General features: G+C 33.1%; 1 protein-coding gene across 11 annotated transcripts in view; it reads right to left on the bottom strand.

Annotated features, from left to right (window-relative positions):
- The window catches only part of LOC143918344 (potassium voltage-gated channel subfamily KQT member 1-like), a 275499-nt gene that overhangs the window by 39759 nt on the left and 222588 nt on the right, over nt 1-13152 (bottom strand). The gene's annotated exons all lie outside the window — the stretch shown is intronic.

Here is a 13152-nt window from a genome sequence, read left to right as displayed (position 1 = left end):
ATGTATTCATGATTTATATATATGTATCGTTGTGTTATCGCATCATCTGGTGAACTGTCGATATGTTTTCGTATACATGATATTGTGATTTTCTACGTGATGTGTCATTTGGAAGGGGAAAAGTAAAACAAAAAAATCAAAATTACAGTCTACCATCGAACTAAACGAAGGGGTACATGTGAATCTAAATGCGAATAATGGATGTGTAAACATTGACTAGACGATTTATGTAAAATACAATACAGATATAAAGACATATATTAATATATCCAACTGTGTACCATTTCACCTCTTGGACCTATAATAAATAATGCGTATTCATTAGAATGTGCTATGGATTGATTTTTTTATGTTTTCTTCCACATCAGCATGTTCTTTAGAATATACCAATAGTTGAATTAAATTTTATAGCATTTTTGACTCACTTTTCGAAGCTCTTAGCGACCCACAGTGCTAAAGCTCTCACCGACGTAATGCGAAGAGCTCTCCAGCGCAAGAGTGACATTTAGCTTTCACGTGTTTCGAATTTAAAAAGCTCATTTTTCGCATTTTTACAAAAGTGGCAAAGTCTTAGAGTATTCGTTGAAGTGTCGAGCCTAGGAAAGTTCATTGTGTGACGATTCGAAGCCTCGCTAACGGTTAATTTGCAAGAAAACTTTGGCCAACTCTTACGTGGAAAAATAAAAAGGTTGAAAACAGGCATCGCGTGACATTCAAAAACCTATTTTGTGCAGGCTTTCGACCCTGCATAGGGCGCAAAAGCATTCAGGCGTGGTGAAGTCGGTGTGTTTGTTCTAGTAAATGTGTGCAAACATCCGCGAACATTGACTAGAATACGACGACGTCGCCGGAAGTCGATTTTTCACGGTTCAAGGTTTTCCCGAGCCGTCGGAAAATCCGAACATTTTTTCCAATCCCTCCTGTGAAATTTATTAATCGAATCTCGCAACGGCAATCAATCTCTACCTCAATAAAAAAATAGTCTGAATTATTCTACACAATTTTCAAGAATCGATCGCAAATTTAAAGCGCTCGCTGTTGATTATTACAATTTTCGCCGCTCAACAACGCTTTATATTATATACATATATAAAATGTCAAAGTTCAGATTGAATTTAAAAATAATATAGGTATAAACACGACGTTGAAGCGACCGGACATTAAACGAGAGCAGCTCCGTGCTAAAACATCCAAAATTATGATCACAATATCGAGGTTAACGACTGCGCCGATTTCGCATTTTTTTTTTCGTCGTCAGTCAGTTTACATTTTCTCGATGCCAAAAATGAGCTCCCTCGACGAAAAAGTGCCGGGAAAGTCTTAACAAAATTGAATGAGTGGAATTTTATCGGGTAATTGGGTTAAATCGGTCGCGGGAAAACGTGCTGTAATAAGCGAAATTTCCGCCGTTTGCAAATGATACTTCGCCAATGGAAAGTCGACAATATAGGCTCGTTTGCGATTTTATAGCGAATCGAATGTTCACATGCTCGTTACTTACGCACTTTTATTGAATGAAAAGCCGCTGATTGGCTTAAATATCAACAATATGACCTTTTATATACAACACAACAAAAATGTTTCAATCAAGTCATAAAAACACCAAAAATTATGTCATCTATTAAAACCAGTAAAAATATAACTATTTATGCCACTGATTAATTTAATACATTTATTTGGTTTTAACTGAAGAAGAAATACAATTATGAAAGAAAAATGCAATGCGTCATTAGACGAGCAGTATTAGAATTAGTAACTTTATAGAAAGTATTAAAAAGATAAGTTAATAAATTTACTTATATAACGTCGCTTTTGACTAAGTTTGTCAAATTAGTTTCTTAACTCACTTGATACGAAAATCATTTTAGACATTCCAAAACTTGTATATAAACTTTTTTATTAAAACGTTCACAATTTCCATACATCCAAACGTTCCATACATCCTTTTCTGTGTCAATTTACATACATTTTAATATTTTCCACAACCTTTGACTTATGCAACATTTAAAAACTATACCCAGTTGAAAATGAATAAATGTTTATGTCAACTACATATGTAGATCAATACTAAAATTTGGGACCAATTATACTATATCACATTCAGTTCTTATACAAATTTATGCATTACGTTGATTTTACTAGTGGTGAAAACACACTCAACGTGTCACATTCTTGAAAGAAGCAACATTCAGCTTTTCATAAAACTGTATTATTTAGTTAATATCATTCAAATAAATTTCATCCAAATATTAAGAAAGCACACTTCGAACTATATCACCTCCAGTAACATACTAGACAAATGTCAAGAAGACAGGTGAGTGGAGTCGAGTCGGGAATGCAAAACGAACAAGTACGCCTATATTAATGTAGAATCGCATTCGTCGGTAATAAAATAAGTGTTAGAATGGAATTTCGCTTTGTTTGAGCCCGTTTTCGCATACACAAGTGTGTTCTTCGCGGCTCGACTCGTGAATTATTGACAATGGCGCGAGTGAGGATAAGCAGTCGACTGTTAAAATGGGTATTGCGAGACTCGTATTTCAATCAGGTCGTACGAGCGATTCAAATCCTACATACATACATAGAACACACACACACATATTTATATGTATGTATAAATACAGTTTCATATTTAAATTTTGTGCAAATATATAGTGCAGTGTGTGAGAATTCCGTATTCCGAAAGTTCAATGCTCGGCGCAGCATGCGGATAAGTACCTGTTTGAAATTTATATATTTTCGATACTGTTTCAGTTTTAATAGAAAAAATTAAATGCTACATCGACACTTTAATGTATTCAGCACGTTTTCAGTTAAGTTTAAAAATTTATTTATTTGCATTAATATTGAAAATAGAACGTTGAATTTGCATCGTGCGCGCGCGAGTTTTTCCATATATGTACATATGTATTTTCCGATGAAATGGCAATGGGAAATCAAAAGCACATGTGCCATTATTGGATCGCAAGGTAATATATATTTTAATGCTACACTTTTATATACCATATTTCGTTACTTATTCAATGTTTGAAAAAAATAGTATATTTTATTTAATTTGAAAAACGTACAAGAAACTGAAATTTGATTCCATTCTAAAATTGAACGACTATTTGAAAAACTAAAAGGAAATAAAATATCAACATATTCAATTATATCAAATAGCATGCCAAATCCAAAATCTCTTCAAAAAAAAAAAAAACAACCCAAAAATAGTATATGAAAAGCTTAATGAAACACGTTGTATGTACATATATTTTATAATCTGTTGTGAGGCTTATTAAAATTTCAATAGCGAACAATTGCCTATTTTAAACCCAATTAAATTACAAACGAACATGCATTTTCCGATTCGTGTCGTTCAAAATGTACGTAACAATTCAAAATTGCAATATCCATATCCGACATTGCAATATAACGAGTTAGTTTTTGCCTCAGAATTTTCCAATGTTTCAAACGTAACGTCCGAAATTGCAGCCCTTAATTAAATTTCAGCATGGCTTACATTCTACTTGCACGTATGGAATACTTACATATATCGAAATTCCAATTATATAATGTATATTATACATAATATTAATATATGCATACTATTATATATTATATATGTATACTCAAACTCGTACATAAAAGTGAGCGAATCATTCGAATCAGATTAGATATATTTAAAATAAATATTTTATGAAGTCATTAAAACGCGCGCACAGACGAATTACTAATAATACATATAATATACCATGTCTAGCTCGTAATATCGTATATCGTAAAATCTTTAATGTTTTTCGCAGCCCGGTGATATTTCGCTTTGACATGACAGTACGAACCGAATCGTTATTTTTAATAATAAAATAAGCAGCCTACATATGCACATACATACATATTGTATGTATAGTTGGTGGTCTTAGTGCGTAAGCGAAACGCACATCTACTCAATATAATAATGGTGCTAACGTGATTTATATATTAATATTATAATAAAATAGAGCTATATAATGATCAGATGCTTTGCGATATTAATCATAACTCGAAAGCAAACTTCGGACGTTTCTGTAGTTATTAAAATTTATTATTGAAATGTTGTACTTTTCCAGAAGAGATTTTTCACTTTCAAAAAAATTTTATCGGCATCTGTTATAAATTAAAATATTTACATGTAACTAATTCAAATTAATTTAAAATATGTTTATTTTCTGGTAAAAAAATATAGTTCGGAAATCTCTTATCATAATTTGCTCAGTCTGTTCTAAGTAATATCATAATACAATATTAAATAAAAATAATAATCCCGTAAAGACAAGTACTGAATAATATTATTTGTATAACATTATTAGTATAAAATTGCTCTACATACATGCTTTGCATATATGTATATATGTATATACAATCATGAAAAATTTGTTCCAAAAATGATCTGTTATTAAAATTTAAATCGCTGGGGGTTTAAATTTAATTAATTTCAGTAGAGCAGACATACATATTTGCAATAATTAAATGTTTTTTTCATTTATTATACATTATATACGAATGTAAAAAGAGGCAATACATATGTACATATATAAAATGTTACAGAAACTACACAAAATCCATTAGTCTCTTCTAAATGTCACTGAAGAAACTGCCAGAGAAGTGCTCTTAAGAGGACACTTTATATTTCAAAGCAAAATGAAACTATGTATGACCAACGCAATGAAACAGTAAAATCTTTCACCCAATTAAATTGAAATAGAACACAATTTTCTAACCGAAATGAAATCCAAGGCAGATTTTTCATTAAAATGCAAATCAATGAGTTTGTTTGTTTCATTCTGTAAATTTATTTGTAATTTTAATTTTAATACTAGGGAAATACAAACATGGACGATGGATTCAATTATATATTTTCCCATGATTCCATTATCGGGTAGACGTCATGACATGATATTAAACTTATACATATTTATGTATATAAATTTGAAATCATATTAAAATAGTGGTTACATAGTGGGTAGGATGGACTTTTCCAATTTGATGAGAGGCAGTTTCAACAATGAAATCAGATAAATCGGCAAAATTGAATAGGAAACGATCGACTTGGAGTCATAAATATCAAATTTTAACCAGCAGCACTACAGAAATACTCGGAATAAATTATTTTCAATGGAGATCAGCCCACGGAATCGAACCCGGCAACTTCTCAGTGGTTATTGTTGTTGCGTAGGGGTGGGTTTAGGATACAAATGAAAGGCCAAAGTTGCTTTACAGCATTTATTCAAAGATTCAGGAGGTTCACGCGATATCACCGCTCACTCCAGAATGATCTGATCTACCGTGTGTACCTCCTAATAAAGGACAAGTTGCCCAGCATAGCTTCCCCGATCCATTCATGTGTCTATTGTCTAGGCACGTAGTCTATTCTGGCAAGTTAGCCCTCATTTCTATCCACTTATATTCTCACGAACTAGCCCGGGTCTATGAGAACTACAGCGCATCCTTTGTTCGGGCACTTATTGAGTCCCGTTAGCTTAATCCAGTTAGCTTATTGTTCACCCACGAATACCTTTAGACAGTGGATACTCTCTCTCATGTTCCCACGTTACAGTATTAATGCAAGGACCAAGCTTTGCTGCTGGCTTTACTTTAATTTAATTTAACCCTTTGAGTGCTGACGTCTTTTCTTTTGAAAGCCCGACACGCTGAAAATTTCCAACTAGAATTATTTAGAAATCCAATAGAAAGCAGGTATAAAAATTGTAGCTACTCCAAATACACCTTAGATCACTACCCTAGATAGCTACCGCCGAGGATTTCGAGCTTTGTAAAGGTGTGTTTAGACTCTCTAATATATCTTGCAACAATATAAAATAAAGAAAAGAAGTATATTAATGAATGTACATATTTTTCCAAAACTAATTAAATCTTCTCCATTGTTGCTAAAATGTAATGCTCCCAACCTAAACGCTAAGCCACAATCTAAAACACTCAAAAGTTAGGGATTTCCAACGGGAAATTCTACTAAGGTTATAAATTCAGAAATCCCGGTGAAAACCAGTTTTTATAAACGTTAACAAATTAATGACACGGATTACACGACCCATGTTCAATGCATTTGGAACTACTTGGAAAGGCTTAGCGGGTGGTATTCTTGTTTAATTTGTACATGCTCAAAATTCGCATATCAGCGTATTTCAGGCTCACGAACTTGTTGATCAGCGTTGGTCAGCATGCAAAGGATAAAATTGAAAGGAAAAATCTATCTAGAATCAGATTTCAGATCGAATGAAGATTATGACAAGAGATGACTCGATGAGCATTCAAAAATCGAAACGTCCGAATTTCACCTTAAATCGTCAAACGTGCTTATCTCAAAAAAATGAAGATGATACAATTGAAGCGATGCAGGTACGACGTGGTGTTCATCAGCGACGAACACAATCGATCATGTCTACGGGAGACGGTGTGTTGAGTGAAGATGAATGGCGAACAAAAGAGGGGTGGGGGTGCTTTTCCGCGTGTTTGCTTTGCTACCTTATCTTACACATAATGTATGTCTGTCTACTTCGTCATTCGGACTGGTGGTAATTTTAAAACTGTATATATATATATATATAATATATATTATTATATTTGGATTTTGACGGGGTGGGTGGGTTAGTTGGGTGCGTACTTTCGGGACAGTAGAAGAGCGGCGAGTCGTTGTCGTGGTGCAGCAGGCCGACGAGGGCGAGGGGTACGGCCGTGGCGCCCCCAAGGCGGTGCACTGCGCCGGGGGCTGCGCCCCCCGTGGCCCACGCGCCCCACGCGCCTCCCAGCTCCACGGCGCTCAGCCCCGCTGGCCAAACACAACACTAGGACGGTCAACGAATAACCCTCGATGTGGGGACCACGTTGGCCGCCCAACCCATGCTGAAGGCTCCTCGACGGATAGCCGTGGCCGAAACCTTGTTTTCAATTTTCACCCAACAAAGGCGTATGCATTTTAAAAATTCTATCAAATTTGGATACTAAGCAAATACGAGTACGTTGGAACTGAACTAGTAGCCCTCATATGGACAATACATCTATTATACTACAAACATAGTCGCATAGGTTGGATTATTAGAAAAAATAAAAATTTACGTCGTGTCGATTGTAGAAATTGTATTATATTGTAAAGAATACTTATCTACAATATACAATGAAAATTAAATACATAAAACAATAAGTTTTTCTTGTTTAATATTTTTTAAGGTTATATAAAAAGTATGGATGCGCTGCATCCGCTCTAAAATCGCCAGACAAATTGAACGACAGATTAACGGACGGCTGATTTACATGCAATTCTAGTCTTCTCGAATGATAGATTGCACATCAGATGACGGGTAACATTTCGATGTGCACAGATGCAATTATTGCCGACTTTTGCTTCAGTTCCGGATCCCGATTACTGTTTCAGTTCCCGTTACCGATTATTGTTTCATTCCGATTACTTTTTCAGTTCCGGATCCTGATTCCGTTTTCTGTTCCCGATTCCTTTTTCAGTTTCAATTCCTGATTCCTGATTCTGTTTTAGCTCCAATTCCGATTAATTATTACTATACGCATTGTAACTTTATTTCAAATCCGTTGAAATTTCAACGGGCACAACACTAGTTACATATAATATGTATGATATTAAGTACATTTATAGAAGGTAAGAAAATACGCCCCTTTATTAGTGCATTGTAATAAAAAAAATACGCCTTAATTATATCAAATAGGAATATAAAAATCTTAATTCTCCATATAACCTATTTAAGTAAATAAAATTTGTGTTATGAAAACTTGCATTTTAAGTAGAAATCATCTCATAAAATGTTTGTGTGGAGGAAATTTCCCCCAAAGTATGTACATATGTATATTTATATGTTTATCAAAAATTGGAAAAACATCAAAAGTGTGAATTTATGTAATGGAAAGACTTCAGCTTCCGAGTTTATACATAAATTGAATTCTAAACCTGTGATTTAGTGGAGAAAATAATATTGATCAATTTTAAAAGTAAGAATGTCAATACAAAATCTGTACGATTCAACGATCGATGCAGGTTTTGAAAGCAGCTAATTCAACGGTTTTAGAATACAAATAAAAATTTAGATTTTTATTCAATATTTTATATAATTCTATTCTCAAACTACCCGATAATTTTCAACACGAATAACATTTTTGGTAACAAACAGTTTAAGCGCATATTGTATTATACTCTTATACTATTGTCAACTTAAATAATCTTGTATCCAAATTTTACTATAGAAAATTTTATTGAAAAAGTAAGAGAAAATTTAGAATTTACTATAGAAAGATTTATAATGTTTCAAGGACAAGATTTGCATATGTATATGTAAATATTTAACATTTTTTATTGCATTATGATTAAATATGATATGAATACGATTACTATGAAAAAATAATTGTGAATATACATAGAACGTACGTACGTACTTATGAACGAGTATTACAAATTGCGAAATGTATTTTCGAGTATTCAGTGAAAGTTTTTGTCCTCCCACAAATCGAAACAGCATCCCAAAATTGTAGTGAATCTGGTCACATCTGGCACACAGACTATCTATCACCAAACATTGCCACCTATACATAACATCATATGTACCAAACAATTGCCGACTCGCCGTTGAGAATGAATGAGGGAATTAATATCTTCGGGGCTCTATGAATCATAATGGCATATCTAGTTTCTTCACAGAACCGAAGTGGTACAAGAAATTTCGATATCTCCCAGGATGGAACCGACAAAAAGATGATTCCGAATCGATACCGTAACTCGCACGCATTTTTTTGTATTTTCGCCGTATTAATACAGACACCGCTCGACTTGATTATTCATTAAAATTCGTACGGGGAAAAATTGTTGAAAATTAACTACAAACAGATTGGTCAATGAAGCGTGACGTGAATATGTTAGTACCCCCCCTGAGGATTTCGCATCCATACAACGACGGTAATAAGGGTTGAAGGGTGTGTGCAGAATGCCCGTACAAACCCATTAAGGACGAGCATTAATTATTAATACAAATCGTAAAATCTTCAAAGGATGTGCTTCGTAAAAACGCCACATTTACGACACTCTCCAACGTACATACGTATTATGATATAAAAAAACGGCGAGAAAACCGACGAAACATCTCAATTAAAAGAAAATTTCAGACGTTTAGAATAGACACAGAAAAAAATGGTCAATATTGAATGAGTCATCACAGTGTGCTTTATAAAATAAAATTAATATACAAGTGTTATATGAAATTCTTAGGGGAAATTTATGAAAATTGAACGACCACGCTGAAAGTGTGCGTTTTCGCCTTCGAGAAACCTTCAGCATTTTACGGTAAAAGTTCAACGTGAAAATTATGATTATATAAAATAATAAAAAAAAGTTGTATTTTTGTAACACATCAACATTTCAAAAAAAATAAATAAATAAATAAATACCTCAACATTTGCACGCATATGTACATGTCAAACGGTTCGACGTGTAATATGTATGTAAGTACTTTTCATATATAATTTTAAAATGACATACGTACATTGTACAAATATGGAGGTATTTAAATTGTTAAACAGCGTAATACTAAAATAACATTATATGAGACTTACACATACATACATACATACAGTAAACACAGAAAGTTACGACACGCATAACTGAAGTAGACAACTAAAGTGCTCGTTTTGTATTATACAAGTAGGTAAGTATGAAGCTTTAAAACCCTCGTAAGCAAATAATAACGTGAATAATCAACGCAAACCTTACGGTTAGTGAAATTGATTACTATTTAACATATCGCACATACACGTACACGTGCGTCGACATTTCCACACGAAAGATTCCACATTGTACATGTTCCAGATAAGGAAAATCTTCATAATTTATGCACGTGTGTGACAGCAACGACACATTTGTTCGTCGAAGCCGATTTGATTCTGCGTATGAAATTATCGAACAAAATTTAACACGACCCGAGCATATCTATCAAATTTTGACGCTCATTTGGAGCACACATACACGCACGCAGCTCGCATTTTCGGCGATTAATTAATTATTCAAATCCCGAATGTACTAAATAACTGAATCGATCAGTATATATTTTAGTAATAATTTCCCAAACTATATTTAATCGTCCCAAAGGCAAACGTACATACATAGAACATAAATATATCATCAGCGATACGCTACAATATTTCATAATTTTTTTTATATATTTATAATACTAACGCGATTATATATTCGAAATCAATGCCGATTAAACTAGGTATAATTAAAAAAAAGCTCATTCTGAATCGTTTCACCCGTCGAATAACACACATGCTTACATATGCATGCAAGTAACCATTTATAAAATAATTAAAAATATTAAATTGAAATTACATGCACTGCGCCATGCTAAGCTTTCATCATCACAACAGTTAAATATATATTTTTAAATACACTCTCCGTAGTATAATCATTTTTAACATTGTTTATTTAATTTGATCAATTAGTAATGAGTGTGTATATAAATTTACGAGTACTATGAGGGTCGTGCATTAAATAAATTAATAATTTATAGTCAATTCTACTGATTTGATTTGCACACCTGAACCAGCACTCGCTTTTGTATAATATAATACATCGACTACATAACTCTAATACGCAAGTAAGTACATATAATATATGTATGTATATAAAGTTTGATACAATATATAAGACTACTGATATAAATATAATATTTACATAATAACGAAGAACTACTGAAAATACGTACAGCATTGAAAGAACAACATCTACGGCACACCACGAACATTTATTATACGAAGGACGACATAGAGTGTACAGTGGGGAACGAATGATATTTTTGACAAACGTCTAAGGACGGGTCGTTTGAAAGCCATCATTTATTTCAAAGTAAAAATATTCGTATTGCAAATTCAACATATTATCCTTGTTATTTCGAGCGGAGTAGAGAAAAATCCGCAAAATTCCACTTCAACGATAAATACAGTTTTCTACGAAAATGTGACATAATTTCACCGAGAGCTTTTGTATATGAAGTACATACAAATTTTGTATACCTATAGAAAATACTTATTTTTAATACAGTATAACCATAACACATAAAACACCAGTATTTTATAACACCTGCATATACTGTTTAAATATAAATATATCCATGATTTTTTTTGTTCTATATAAAATTGACTCTCATATATGTACTAAATTCATGCGTTTAAATTTTTTACAAAGAAAATGAATGACTTTGCGAATCTACTTTCACATATAGCTTAGTAATTTTAATATTTTCAACAATTAGTTTTGTTATAAAACAAGGGAAAAAAATGGAATTTCAGGTTTTAAATTACTTTCCATTACAAACTTCTTCAAAGATTGCGATCATGAAGATTTTCAAGCTTTTTCAATGAATTTTACAGCAGACTCCAAACTCGTAATAAATATTAGGTCGAATAGGTAAACTAAAACATTTGAAACTTCAGTGACCGATATTATAACTCTCCGTTCATCTATTTACTGACCAAATCAAACAAAATTACAGACCAAATAAATACAGGCCTATTTCAAATAATATATTACATTTATGATTAAAAATCCTGCTTTATACATATATAAAAATAAATTACATAGTTATTAAAATTTAAACATCAATTGGTATTATTTTATTAAGGGGATAATATTTTTGGCACGGCTGTAAAATAAATTACACGAAAAATATGAAAACGACATTTAATGTCAAATCAACATCTCTAAAATATGTCGTACGACAGAATCAGCGTTCGCTCGGCAAATCATACGTTAAACGGGTTATCAGTAACAAAAATAAAATTTGACGTTTCAGTGAAATCATAACTAGTTCAGTGAAATCATAACTGGGTAATCGTAATATCTTAGCAGCCAACACTTATTTATTTAAGGGTTCGGTTAGGTTAGGTTAAGTTAGGGTTGGCCCTATTAATTTAAGATTAGGTTGTCAGGGTCGGTATTTATATTTGTCAAATTTTATTTTTGTTACTGACTACCCATTTGACGTTTGATTTGCCAGACGAAAACCGAATCTGTCATGCGAGCTATTTTAGAGAGGGGCATTCTTTTTATTTACCGGGCCGATAAATGGTACCCTTATTAAAACTAAAACATCAATTGGTATTTTATATGTACATACATACATACATACATATACGAGTATACCTATCTGAATTATGGTTCGGTGATTTCTTGTCAAATGTGAACAGGATAACCGCCCGCATGAAAATCGCTCGCGCGAATCTTCCGTCGCACAGGAAAGTTGGTCGCAAGAAAACTGCTCGCAAAATTAGTCGCAATTACTTTTTTTTTACCAGATTTTTATTATCATCGACTAGAAATATAATTTTCGATTCTACAATGACGTAAATAACTCGTATGTCCGTATCAACGTGCGAAGTTCATATGTCTAGTCGATAATAAAAAAAATCTCGTAAAAAAAAAAGTATTTGCGACCAATTTTGCGAGCAGCTTTCTTGAGACCAACTTTCCTGTAGAACCAATTTTCAAGCGAGTGGTTATCTTGTTAGCGATGCACAATTGACAAGTAACCCGTTCACCCTGAATTATGAATGTATGATAATTTATAAGCCTTTATCAGAACTTATGTCATCTTTATATACATTTTCAGAATAAGGATTGACCGGAAATATTTGTACTCGGACAGAAAATATTTACATTTATAATGAATTTAAATGAAACATTATTCTAAATTTCATATTTAAGAAGAAAAAAAAGCGCAGACTAACAAATGAGAGTTTGTTCTATTTCGAACCCAAGTTGAACTTGTTGAATTTCGCACGGCGCGTTCTAACTACTTAGGTATGCTTATATATATACATACCTATAGATATTTCCAATGCATTCTTCGTTCAAATAGAATCGAAAAACGACAACATTGACAACACGCGCCCCATAGTATTCACACAAAATTTACACGATCATACAATTCAAATTCAGAAACGACCCATTGCGTGTGTATATATCGCCCACTTGGCAAACGATGGCTTTCGTGCAGGGAGCGCGAGTGGGAGGAGACTGTGGGTGGGGGGAGGGGATTGGTGAAAACACAGAAGTGCCGTGGACAATTTTGGAATATTCCTAAGACTGGTAGGTGGTGGTGGGTGGGT

The sequence above is a fragment of the Arctopsyche grandis genome, chromosome 10, assembly GCF_051622035.1.
Source record: "Arctopsyche grandis isolate Sample6627 chromosome 10, ASM5162203v2, whole genome shotgun sequence".
Classification (NCBI taxonomy): domain Eukaryota; kingdom Metazoa; phylum Arthropoda; class Insecta; order Trichoptera; family Hydropsychidae; genus Arctopsyche; species Arctopsyche grandis.
The sequence above is the reverse complement of the archived record's forward strand: the minus strand, read 5'-3'. Positions and strand labels throughout refer to the sequence as shown.